Source organism: Macaca nemestrina, chromosome 5, assembly GCF_043159975.1.
Source record: "Macaca nemestrina isolate mMacNem1 chromosome 5, mMacNem.hap1, whole genome shotgun sequence".
In the NCBI taxonomy this organism is placed as follows: Eukaryota; Metazoa; Chordata; class Mammalia; order Primates; family Cercopithecidae; genus Macaca; species Macaca nemestrina.
In genome coordinates this window covers 30,215,818-30,228,018 of record NC_092129.1, presented here as the reverse complement: position 1 = coordinate 30,228,018, position 12,201 = coordinate 30,215,818, and the positions used below count along the sequence as shown (strand labels likewise).

At 37.7% G+C, this 12,201-nt stretch overlaps 1 long non-coding RNA gene across 1 annotated transcript; it reads left to right on the top strand.

Annotated features, from left to right (window-relative positions):
* The first annotated feature begins 1,568 nt into the window (after positions 1–1,568).
* On the top strand, positions 1,569–11,944 carry LOC139363294 (uncharacterized). The gene is made up of 3 exons (XR_011623337.1): positions 1,569–2,617; positions 4,120–4,152; positions 8,939–11,944. It is a non-coding gene; the product is annotated as an uncharacterized lncRNA (long non-coding RNA).
* Positions 11,945–12,201: the final 257 nt, after the last annotated feature.

The window sequence follows — 12,201 nt, the reverse complement described above, 5'->3', positions numbered from 1 at the left end:
TAAGGTAGAGACAGAGGTAGTATGAACTGAAGAATCCAAGGAAGTGTGAAGCCAGGGTCAGGGAACTGTCACAAGGACACATTCATGATGATGTCGCGATTGGGATAGGGAAATATACTTTGAACTAGATGCCAGTTTTCCAGGAATGAAAAGGAGTGATTAGAAGGTTGCTTGATGACAGTAATAAGAAAAAATAAGATACATGCTATAAATAGAAGTCATAAGCAGGTGGCTATTTTTTTTTCTCCAATGAGGACAAGGTTTAGGTTTGGAGGAGCACTATGAATTAGAAAAATCCTGACTTCTAAGTCTTGGAACCCAGATCTAATTAATTCAGACTAAATATCGGTATATTTGGCAAAACTGAGGAGAGGGCATGGGTGGACGGAGCTGCCTGAGAGAGTGGAATCAAGTATTTCCCCACAAATGACACTGTCTTTCTCTACCACTCATTTTGCATCTCTTCACCATTTGGGTTCTATTCTACAAAAGGTGACAGCTCATATTTTCACAGTGTTGCCACATAAAGAGGATTCTTTCTCCTCTCTTAGCTCTAATGGGAAACATTTCAGGGCAGAACTCTGGCACAGCCTAGTTAGGTGCTCACCATTGGTTCAAATGCGGCCAGTGATGTTGGATGGCTATGACTGGTCCAGTTAGGGTTGAGGCCAGCCCTGCACTAATCACTACGTCAGGGAGGTGGGACCTATAAGACAGTTTTCACAACAAAACCCCAAGTTCTTCCAATAACCTGTAGGCCTACATAATCAGATTCCCTGCTAGCTTGTTAGCTTTGTCCACATTCCTGCGCCACAGATTTCACTGTCCTTCCTTGGATAGGTCAAATGTGCTTCTGGGTCAGAATCTTTGCCTCTGCTGTTACATAGAAATGCTTTCTCTCCAGATATCTGCATGACTCAATTCCTTACTTCATTCAGGTCTCTATTTACATATCAATCACTTATTCAGAGAGGTCTTTCCTGATCACTTTAACCAAAACAATGCTCCCTCCCCATCTAATCTCTAGCCTCTCTTGCTTGTTTTTTCATAACATGTGTTATTTCTTTACATACTATATATTTGTTTATCTTGTCTCACCCAAGACAATGTAAACTCTATGGGAGCAGGGATACTTGTCGGTTTGGTTTATTGCTGTATCTTCAGCTATTTAAGTGCTGCCTGCTTCCTGGCCTCAAGGTGGGACAACTTTGCAGTGAGATTTCAATTCCAAAGCTCACTCTCCCCACAATCCCGCCAATCCTTGTTTGGCTTCATCCCCTTCCCCATCCTGCCTTACTCCCTTTCTTACAAAAGAGTTTCCTGAGAATGTTCCCATATTGAATCACATAGAACTGAATCTCTGTCTCAGGATCTGTTTCTGGGGAAACTAATGTAAGACATTTGCATCCAAGTTACCTGCTTTATACATTATCTACTGGTTATATATATATATGTGTGTATACACACACACACACACACACACACACACACATATATATATATATATAGAGAGAGAGAGAGAGAGAGAGTTTCCAGGGAAACTAATGTAAGATATTTGCATTCAAGTTACCTACTTTATATATTATCTACTGATTTTATATATATATATATATCTGTAGATATATATAGAGAGAGAGAGAAAGAGAGAGACAGAGACAGAGACAGAGAGAGAGAGAGAGAGAGAACCAGTGGCAATTTAATGTGAACTTTCTTATTTAGTGACCTGTTTGTGATTGTGTTCCTTATGTTGCAAGCTCTAACCACATGAGTATTATAGAGGCAACTAGAAAATTATCAACAGTTTTCCTGAAGGTAAAACAAAGATCGAAATCGCCCCTGAACAACTGAAATGCAATTCAAGCCATGTATGCAATTCTAAATTTTCCAGTTAAATTGCACACATTAAAAAAACTAAAAAGAAGATTTTAAAAGGTAAAAGTAATTAATTATATATTTTATTTAATCTAATAATTCAAAATATTGCCACTTCGCCATGTATTCAATATAAAATTATTGAGATATTTTGTGTTCTTTGTTTTTGGAATAGCTCTCGGAAATTAGAGGCACAGAATATCTCAATTTGGACTAGCCACTTTTCAAATGCTCAGTAACCACAGGTGGGTATCACATTGGACAGTGCAGAAGATAGCCTGCTTTGGTCAGAATCATTTAACATTTGATTCGTTCAATCAAAAGTATAATTTCTCTCTTACTGTCTCAATTCTGCAATTTTTCTTTAGTAACTACAAATGTATTCCTCACAGGCTTAGCAATATGCAATGGTAATTAAAGCGTCTGCAGGGCTGCTGAAGGTCACCTGTGTCTGCCTGCAGAATGCAAAAGAGAAGCAGAGTTTCTTTAAAAAAAATGTATGATGTTGATAAATACAGAGTGAGGGGCTCCCATCATTAAGAACATAGTGTTTCCCAATAATTGTGAATGCTGAATTAATCCAGTGTTCCAAGTGGAAGAATGTTCCAAGTAGAATTGTGAATGCTGAATTAATCCAATGTTCCAAGCTACGTTTTATTTTAGCCATTCCACTGGGCTGGCGGCTGAGAAAGCAAGTCTGAGGCTCCAGAGCGCATGGAAGCGGGCCGATGGGAAGCTGTGGAAGGTTGGTTCCAATTAGTCTGAGGTTAGCAAGAGGTTTAGCCTCATTCCTCTCTAGAAGCAGGGTGCTAAAATGCGTGTAATGCAAATGAAAAAAATACTGAAAACAATTTACATACACCAGACTTCTATATATAATGGTTTCCTATGTGTTATCTCTTATTTGACTTGGCATCCAGAGATAGGTAGGACTTGTATTACCTCTCCCCATTCTCTGGGTCATTGTGGTCAATACCTTGCCTCTGGTCACACAGTTCCTAGCACCTGATCCTGGACTTGAATTGGAGGCAACTGATTGTTACCTAGGCACATTACATCCAGACATTGCTCATAAACCACCTGCAATGTAGGTGCTTGGGAATGCAAGAGAAGAAGAAAGCAAGGCCTCAGATCATTTTTACAGTTAAATGATGTTAAATCTTTCCTGATTTATATATTTTTCCTTCCCCAATATACTGTAAGTGGAAGGCTTTCCAGTCCTTTGACTTAGCTTTGGAAACTTGAAAAATTCTGGATATTAGGTTGCTGCAGAAATGACACATATGTGTTTCTCCTTCCTGAGCTTTTTCCAAAGGCACTAATGTGAAAACCAAACAGCTGAGAAATCATTGCCTGGCCTCTCTTGGCAGAGAAATCATCACCTGGTCTCTCTTGGCAGGGCCTCCCCACTCCCACTTCTTTCCTGGGTCCGGTGTTAGCTACACCCACAACAGGGAATTTGAATTGAGATCTAGAACTCCATTTCATTTTTTTAGGCTAAGTACAAGAACTGGAAGAAGTTAGTCTCCTCTTGAACAAGACAGTTAGGCGCAGAAGGATTTAGGCAATTCCAAGTTTTCAAAGACAAAGATGAGGCCATCAGATGGCTTTTCAGTGTCATATGATTTTCAGGATACTAGTTAAATAAATTAACAGTAAACCATAACTTTGGTTCCAAATTTTGTACTCAAACTTAGCTGCACATTAGAAACCTGAGGGAGGAACTATTTAAAAGAATATGCTGGTACCTATGCCTGTCTTACACAGATTCAGATTTCATTGATCTGGAATGGGGTCCCGCGCATTGGTGTGTCAGGTGATTCTGATGTGAGGCCTGGGTCAAGAACCATTATAAATTTACAGATTTTTTGTAAAGCAAAATTTCAAATTTGTATCACTCTTTCTATCCATGCAAAATTTTCAGAATTTCTAGGAAAAAATCAAACTTCATTTTGAAATTGCAATTTGAAGTTTAAAAAGGAAAATGAGCTGCTTTCTGATTCAGAAAGGACTACAGATCCTTTTTCAGGACAGATTAAACAGGTGATAATTTACACTGCTCTCTTGGAATGACCTTGGAGAACTGCAGGGTGAGACAAGAGTTGTGAAGGAGACTGCTAACCAATGTTCGTCTTTTTCACTCTTTCTCTTCTCTCTCCCTCTTGCTCCTTTTCTCTTTTAATCAACTGGTGACATTGATTGCTAAGTCAAAGTTGTTGTAATCATATTATTTGATGTTTTTTTCAGAATGAAGTTTTATACTCTTGGTCTCAGTTTTGGGTAAGTGAAAGAGTCACTAAGAAGACTCGAGTTAAAGTCCCAACTCTTCCTCTTCCATGCTGTATGTCAATGACAAGTTCCTTAAGTCTTTAGTCTTCAATATTCTCATCTATAAAATGTGAACAATAGTAGTTATGTCATTTGGTTGTTAGGGAGATTCACTTAGACTACCTATAGTTTAACACTGAGTTGGGTGCATTTAGTGAAGTTATTATTAATTCTTATCTTTTCCACTATAGTAAATCAACATAGACAAATGCTCAATGAATCTTAGTTTCTCTTAGTCTTCTTCCCTTCCTGAGTTCTCCTTAAGAAACCTGAAACAGTATCTCTCCACATGCACCAGCCCTCTCCCTAACCCTACAAAATTTTTGCTGTTTTCTTATATGGCTCTCAGTGTTTTCTGAAGGTCAAGGGTCAATGTTTCTTAATAGAAAAACTGCTCATTATAGCAATTTCACTTATTTTAGCTCATTTTCCTCCATTTCAAACCCCATTGTTGGTTTGTATTGTTGAGTGAGTTTTTATATTCCACATTGCCAACTTTGGAGTCATATACCTCTGGGGCCTGCCCACTGAATTACACATGTCCTCTTTTTCACTTCTATTAGGTTGGTGCAAAAGTTATTACAGTTACTTTTAATAGTAAACTTTCATATGGCAATTGGTGGTAAAACTGGTAGAACCGGTAGAAGAACAGCCTTCTTTTTTCAGCTTTTGGATGTATTGTTCTTTCCCTTCCCCACCAACTCCTGCCACATCCTATTCCTCACTTCAAAACCAACTTTCTTAGTAAGCTTTGCCACACAAGACCTCCTGGATTATACTCTGCACATAATCAGTGACAGACCATGCATGTAGACTAGACTGTGAATGTTTCCCCCTAGAAGTTTGCAGTGCACACCCTGTATAACCATGTGCTTGTAATATTCCTACCAAATTACTTCTCATGAGTTTATCAAGAGCCCACTGTTTTCCAACGCAGTTGTATCATCTTACATTCCCCCAGTACACATGTACGAGAGTTCCAGATCCTCTACATTCTCACCAATACTTGGCATGGTCCACCTTTCTAATTTTAACCCTTCTAATAGGTGTGTAGTAGTATTTCATTGTGGTTTTAATTTGTATTTCCCTGATGACTACTGATGTTGAGCATCTTTTCATGTGCTTCTTTGCTATTTGTAAATCTTTAGTGAAGTGTCTGTTCCAATCTTTTTGCCCATCTAAAAAATTGGGTTGTTTGTTTACTTAGTATTCAATTTTCCCACACACATGTACACACACCCCTAACATATAATATATATGCATACTTATGTATTGTATACATAATATATAAAATATACTTTCTAATTTTGATAATGTCTCTTTGCCAGCTTATAAATTCCTCAGAACAAAGGAGTTCCTTGAGAACAGAAGACATTATAATATGTAAATCTATGGCATCCAGTTGAGATTCAATTACCTGATAGATACTTCTTAATCATTTCACAGTGGTGGGGACCAGTCCACATGTCCTTCTCACACATTTGGAGACCATGCTGCTCAGAGTCAAATGTTTTTTAACGTTAAGGTCCTGAATTAACCTAATCCTATTTAAAGAGTTTTGTATGGATAACACATGTTACACAATCTGCAACAGAAGTACTTTTAAAGTTATTTTAGAGAAAGAAAAATCAGTAGTTTTCCCCAAGTAGTTAAATCAGAAAGTATTTACTTCTAAATTATTAGCAATCTGTTTAGAACAGCAGTTTAATATTTCCAGTAGGTTATCTCTGTAGGTAATTTTAATAAAAATATACAATTTTAAAGGAGCAAGTGCCTGTTTACTCAAATGCAAAATGTGTTTGTATATTGTCAAAGGGAAGAATTGTGGTTTCTGAAAATAATTTTAAGATGTTCAGACTAATTGGCAACCCTACTGTGAGATATCTACAAAGTGTAATGTCCTTTGGAATAAATGTCACTTGAAAAGTGAATAAGAATAATATGTGAAACTTGTCATAGTAGTTCTGCAGGTGCTGACTTCACTCAGTTACATGGAAGTTGGTAGCAGCATCTCCTGTAAATTGTGAGATAAGATTATTCTATTGAATAAAATGAGACTACATGCAGAATTCTGGCACATAGTACTAGTTCTTTTAATTTGAGCTTAATTTCATTTTTAGCTCAATAATGGACAATTTCCAGTGGGTCATTGGGACCTTGATAGATTGCCCAGTTCTTCCTCACTCTCCTGGTGGGCTGTCAGCTGACCAAGCCCAAACATTCCTTTCCCTGAAACACCCAAAGAGATGCCTCACTTTTGTTTTATTCCCCCACTCTGATGTCTCACAACCAGGGATCATTCTGGTTACAATTTTAAATCTATTTTCTTTTGTCTCATTCTTAGATACTAACTGTTTCATCCTACCTGAGTGGCATAACTTCATGTAGGAAATTCTACATGATTGAGTGCTTTACCCACTTAATAAAACAAAGCTATTTTGTTGAAGTTTTCTTATTTTCATGATATAATTTACATATGGGACTCTAGGGTTTTTTTCTCTGTTATTTGGACAACAAATTAAACTACCAAAATCTTGCAACAATCTCCTTTAGTCACCATCATTTCACAGAAATTTATGGAGGGCTCATGTGAAGTCCCAGACACTTCATATATGATCTTTAATTTTTATAAAAATATTGTAAGATAGGTCTTATTTATTTTTTTTTTTTTTGAGACGGAGTCTCGCTGTGTCGCCCAGGCTGGGGTGCAGTGGTGCGATCTCGGCTCACTGCAAGCTCCGCCTCCTGGGTTCACGCCATTCTCCTGCCTCAGCCTCCGAGTAGCTGGGACTACAGGCGCCCGCCACCTCGCCCGGCTAGTTTTTTGTATTTTTAGTAGAGACGGGGTTTCACCATGTTAGCCAGGGATGGTCTCGATCTCCTGACCTCGTGATCCACCTGCCTCGGCCTCCCAAAGTGCTGGGATTACAGGCTTGAGCCATCGCGCCCGGCCATGTAAGATAGGTCTTAATTCACTCATTTTACAGATAAGAACATTAAAGTTACCTCCCAAGATTACACAGCCATTCAGTATCAGAGCTTTCTCTTGTTATCAGTAACAGCAATAATATATTTTTTTAACCTGTTAAAGCTTTGTGCTAGAATTTTGGAAAAAATAAATGGTGGAAGTACTACCATCATTAGCATTAACACATTTTGAAAAAAGTTAATGGTACACATGAGAAGATAGTGTAACTGTATTCATTTCCAGGTCTAAAAGACATGAAATACAGAAAAGGGCTTTAAGGTCGCCCCCAGAAGAATCAAGTATTTTGATATATATTACCACCCATTTTTCTACTTGGTAAAGAGAGAAAAAGTTTGATTACTTACATACATGAACTCCCCAAAATTATTACTTTGGATCTTTTATTTTCTGGATTGGCTGAGTGTTCTTTTTTTAAAAAAATTATATTTTGCTAGTTTTAAAATTTCACAAGCAAATATCATAGCATGTATAGGTATTGAAAAACAGCCATTTAGATGACTTACGGTCATCCCATTCAGACACAGGCAAAGATGGCAACTTCCTAAAGCTGAGGATAACCTTTCTGTGAAGGGTATTTCAGAACTCTGAAACAGACAAAGCTGTTATAATGTAGACATCATTGCTTGTGGGCGCTGGCAAGGTCAAATTAGATAGAAATTGATACCACACAAAATTTGTTGATTTTTCTTACATGTTAAAAAGAAAACAAATTAATATTACTAGATTATAATAGAAGTTTATAAACAATGAGTACATAAGAAAGACATAACGTTGGGGGAGTTTTTCTCAATTAATTGATGAGCATGAAGCAGTCAACTTCCTAAGTCCTTCCCCCCAACCCCCAAATCATGTAGTATTTGTTGTGTATCTGCTAATAAGTGAACAAATCCTTGTTCTCCTGGGACTGTAGTCTGAAAAGGAGCAAACTAGACATGACACCTACCTGCCTCCCACAGTGGGGAAGAGGCCAGTGACAAAGCTCTGTGTTCCAAGGATCTTCACATCCTTCCAATTCTTGCCAGCAAGATTAAAGAAGGAGGGTGGGATAAAACAACTAGAATGTTCATGTTATAGTCAGAATGAATAAAAAGGCTTTAAATTTCCCAGAGACTTTTCATCTGAGTTGGAGGGTCAATGTCCCAAGCTCAGTGTCTTCATAGATACTTTAGGAGAGGGCCTGTGAGTTTCTTTTATAATAAACCCCGGCAAGTCCAGCTCTCTTTAGCTTTCTCCTATCCACCTAAGGTGGGGCCTGAGAAGCTATTAGGGATCCTATTTTCACTTCCTTTCAAAGACAGGAAACAGAGTGCTCAATTGAACATGAAAATCAGGGGGAAGTGTGGCTCCATTTATGAGATTTTTATGGCCATCTTACGGAAAATATTGAGTACACTTTAATACAGTTAAAGACAATTGGTTGGCAACAGGAAGTCAGTTTGAATAATAGTTCAGCCCAATTAAAGGAGATGTGAAAAGTAGTTCTAGCTTTGAGTGTAGAAAACTTTGTATTAGAGAGATTATTATAGACAGGCTCTTGATCTGTATTTATATTTTAGAAGATGTGATTAATTATTAAGATGATGAACAAAATAACAAAACAGTAAAAACAACACATGTACTAAATAAAAATACCCCCGCTCAAAATAAGTATTTGGTTAAAATATACCGGTAGGTTAAGGCTTTAATACTGATACATTTTGGCAGCAGTAAAGTCATGCATTATAACTTGTCATGCAATGCTATTTTAAGCCATCTCATTACAAAAGGACTTGGAAAAAAATGTGTCAGAAAAAGAGAAGATCTACAGGAACCAAGAAAGCAACAAATTTCCTTTTGGCATCACTCTGTCTCCAGATCTCTGAAGTCTAGTCTGGGAAGAGGAAAAGGAAGATGGTGGATTCCACTTGCCACGGAGCTACAGAGTAAAGAAAGCTGACCTCAGAGGCTCATAGTTCTGAAGAAGGACTCCAGGGCTCTAACAGCTCCCTCATGGTACTTTTGTTGTTCAGTTTCTCCCTGTATCCCTTTATCCAGGTTGTCATTTTCACTCTCCTTAGACCCAATTGATGATTTCAATGATTTCTCCACAATAATCCTTGGGTCCTGGTTCTGATCAGCAGACTAGATGTTTGTTTCATTTTTCATATTTTCCCTTGATTGGTTCCTGGTTCCCAGTCTCCATATTTAGAATTTTTTTTTTAAAAAAACAGCATTTTCCATATGCCATATCAATCCTATAATTGACCCAAGTTCTTTTATATTTGATTACACCACTGAAAGCAATGCTAGTGTCATTTACACTCTTTTAAAAGAGTGTGTGTTTTATTTGGGTATTTGTACTCCAGTGCAGCTAAAATCCTTGAATTTGTGGTGTCCATAAATGGGCAGACCATCTGAATGATTAGATAATAATTTCTATCCATGCATTATTCTTATTTGAAGATCTAGTGGCCCACATTCAATATTCGCAAATTCTAATTTCCCAAACTATAGGGTTTATAGACCGAATCATTGACAATTTCAACTTTTTACAGGTACTTCTTTTTGCTTCTGTTTAAATATATGTTTGGTCTGGCAGTAAATTTAAAAAAAAAAAACATCACTATCGAAAATATTTAATAAGTGCAATCACTTGGCACAAACATTGCTTTCTGTTACTTGGAGTAGAAAATAGGTTTTACTGATGGAAACAGATACAGAACCAGAATTTTAGAATAAGAAGGAAGTTTTGGGCAGCTGGTTTTTCATTTTTCAAATGAGGAAACGGATAGGAAAGAAATTGTCTTTTTATTTCTCGGTCTTTTGGTTAAGAATGAAGATAGACTTGTCCAGGTTTATACAGCCATTAGCATCAGAGCTGAAACTAGAACAAATCCTCCAGACTCTCAGTCCAGCATTCCACCTCAACAGTGAAACAGGCAATGAATTCATTAGTTAAACATGTTTCTATATAAGCAGAGGAATGGAGAGGGAAATGATTATAGGCGGGTGTGTGAATAGTGGGACAAGAAGGTAGATAACTAAATTTCTTCTGTTCTTTTTTTATGAATAAAGTAGATTTCTGAACTCACTTAAAGTGTCATCTTGACTATGTTTAGGAAATTGAATGATAAAAGATCATGTAACACTATATGGGAGCTGCAGTGACTCCCGCCAGTGTCTTGGCGCACAAGGAGGAGAGGCTATGCGTTAGAGGCCAACCTGGGCAAAATTGGAAAAAAACAAAAACCACTATGTTCATATAAGTCTATCTAGGTTCTTGTTGATACTCAAGTTGAAACCGTGTTAGTTTTCCTCGAAAGTATACTGAAGCAAAATAAATTTTCTATTAATTCCTCTTCTGGTGTTGATTTAAGAGGAAGCAGAGTGAGCTGACACTGACAAACTGATTAATAGCAACTACTTTTCCAACAAAGAAATCTTGCTTAATCAGAAATTTAGTAGTGGTAGAAGAAAAATGGTTGTCCAAAAAGACATGACTCCCCGATGACACCCACCCATCTTTCAGATACAGGTTAAATGCAACTTTACCACTTATGTAAGCACCACCTGAATTTCACATGCATTGAGATTTCGAAACAACTCTACATCTTTTCCTCCAGCACTATCCGCCTCACATTCTCAGACTTTCTTTTAGCTCCCTTTTCAGTCACCATGAATTGGAAACTCACAACTCTCACAGCTCATGTTCAGGAGCAGCAGCTGTGAGGGACGAAAGTATCAGGTCTTCATCTCGTTCCAAGTTCAAGTGAACACAGGATCACAGGAACAAGAGTGAAGGCCAGAGGTTTACAGAGAAAGCATCCAGAACCAAGTCAGCTGAGTTTCCCCAGTGGTTCCTTTGGGCTGATCACATGTCTATAAGTAAATTTAAAAACAACAAGGCCAGGTTTCAGGGCATTAAGTAGATAAAATGGGTACAATTTTTTTTTTTTTTTTTTTGCTCTGTTGCCCAGGCTGGAGTGCAGTGGCACGATCTCGGCTCACTGCAAGCTCCACCTCCCGGGTTCACGCCATTCTCCTGCCTCAACCTCCCGAGTAGCTGGGACTACAGGCGCCCACCACCACGCCCGGCTAATTTTTTGTATTTTTTAGTAGAGACGGGGTTTCACCGTATTAGCCAGGATGGTCTTAATCCGCCTGCCTCAGCCTCCCAAAGTACTGGGATTACAGGCATGAGCCACCATGCCCGGCATAAAATGGGTACAATTTTAACCAAAATTATTATGCATCAGAGCTCATGAGCTACTGCTATTTGACAAAGCAGCTGTGGTTTCAGTAATGGCCAACTGGGAGCCATATGCACTTTCCATGGTATGAGTTGATTTTCAATAGTGCTCTATTAGCCAATCCTTCCTTTGATGGAAAAAAATACAATCAATCAAAAACCACTCTGTAGGGTGTGTTCGTGTGTGTGTGTGTGTGTGTGTGTGTGTAATGTGAGCGGCTATATAATTTGTGTATGTTCAGGGGATGAGTTGACAGGGACAAGAAAAGGACTTTATTACAGGCAGTCTCTATTGTCGTGAGGATGATGTGTTGATTATCCCTATGTTCAAATTTTATGAGTCTCAAATAAATTCATGTTATATCCTTAGGCTCTTAAAAAATGTTTTAATGTAAATTATTTTCAAAAACTGAGCTGATTTAAAAACTGTCATAAAATACAGGATGCCTAGTTAAATATGTGTTGGATAAACAACAACAAATGTTTAGTGTAAGTTTATCCTAAACATTGCATGAGATATACTAAAATTGTGTCTTTGTTTAGTTGAAACTCAGATTTAACTGGGTGTCCTAAAGTTGTATTTGCTAAATGTGGTAACCAAATAAGTAAGTGTACAGAAGTCATTCTTTCAAAAATCATTTAGTACAGTATAGCTGGATTGGGCTATTTAAAAGTAAGGGAGCTGTTTCAACAACACTTGAAATAGTTACGATCTGCTGTTGTGTCAACACCAAAAAGCTCGTGTGCCTGATTTTTGTCTCTTGTTTTATTTTATTAAACAATA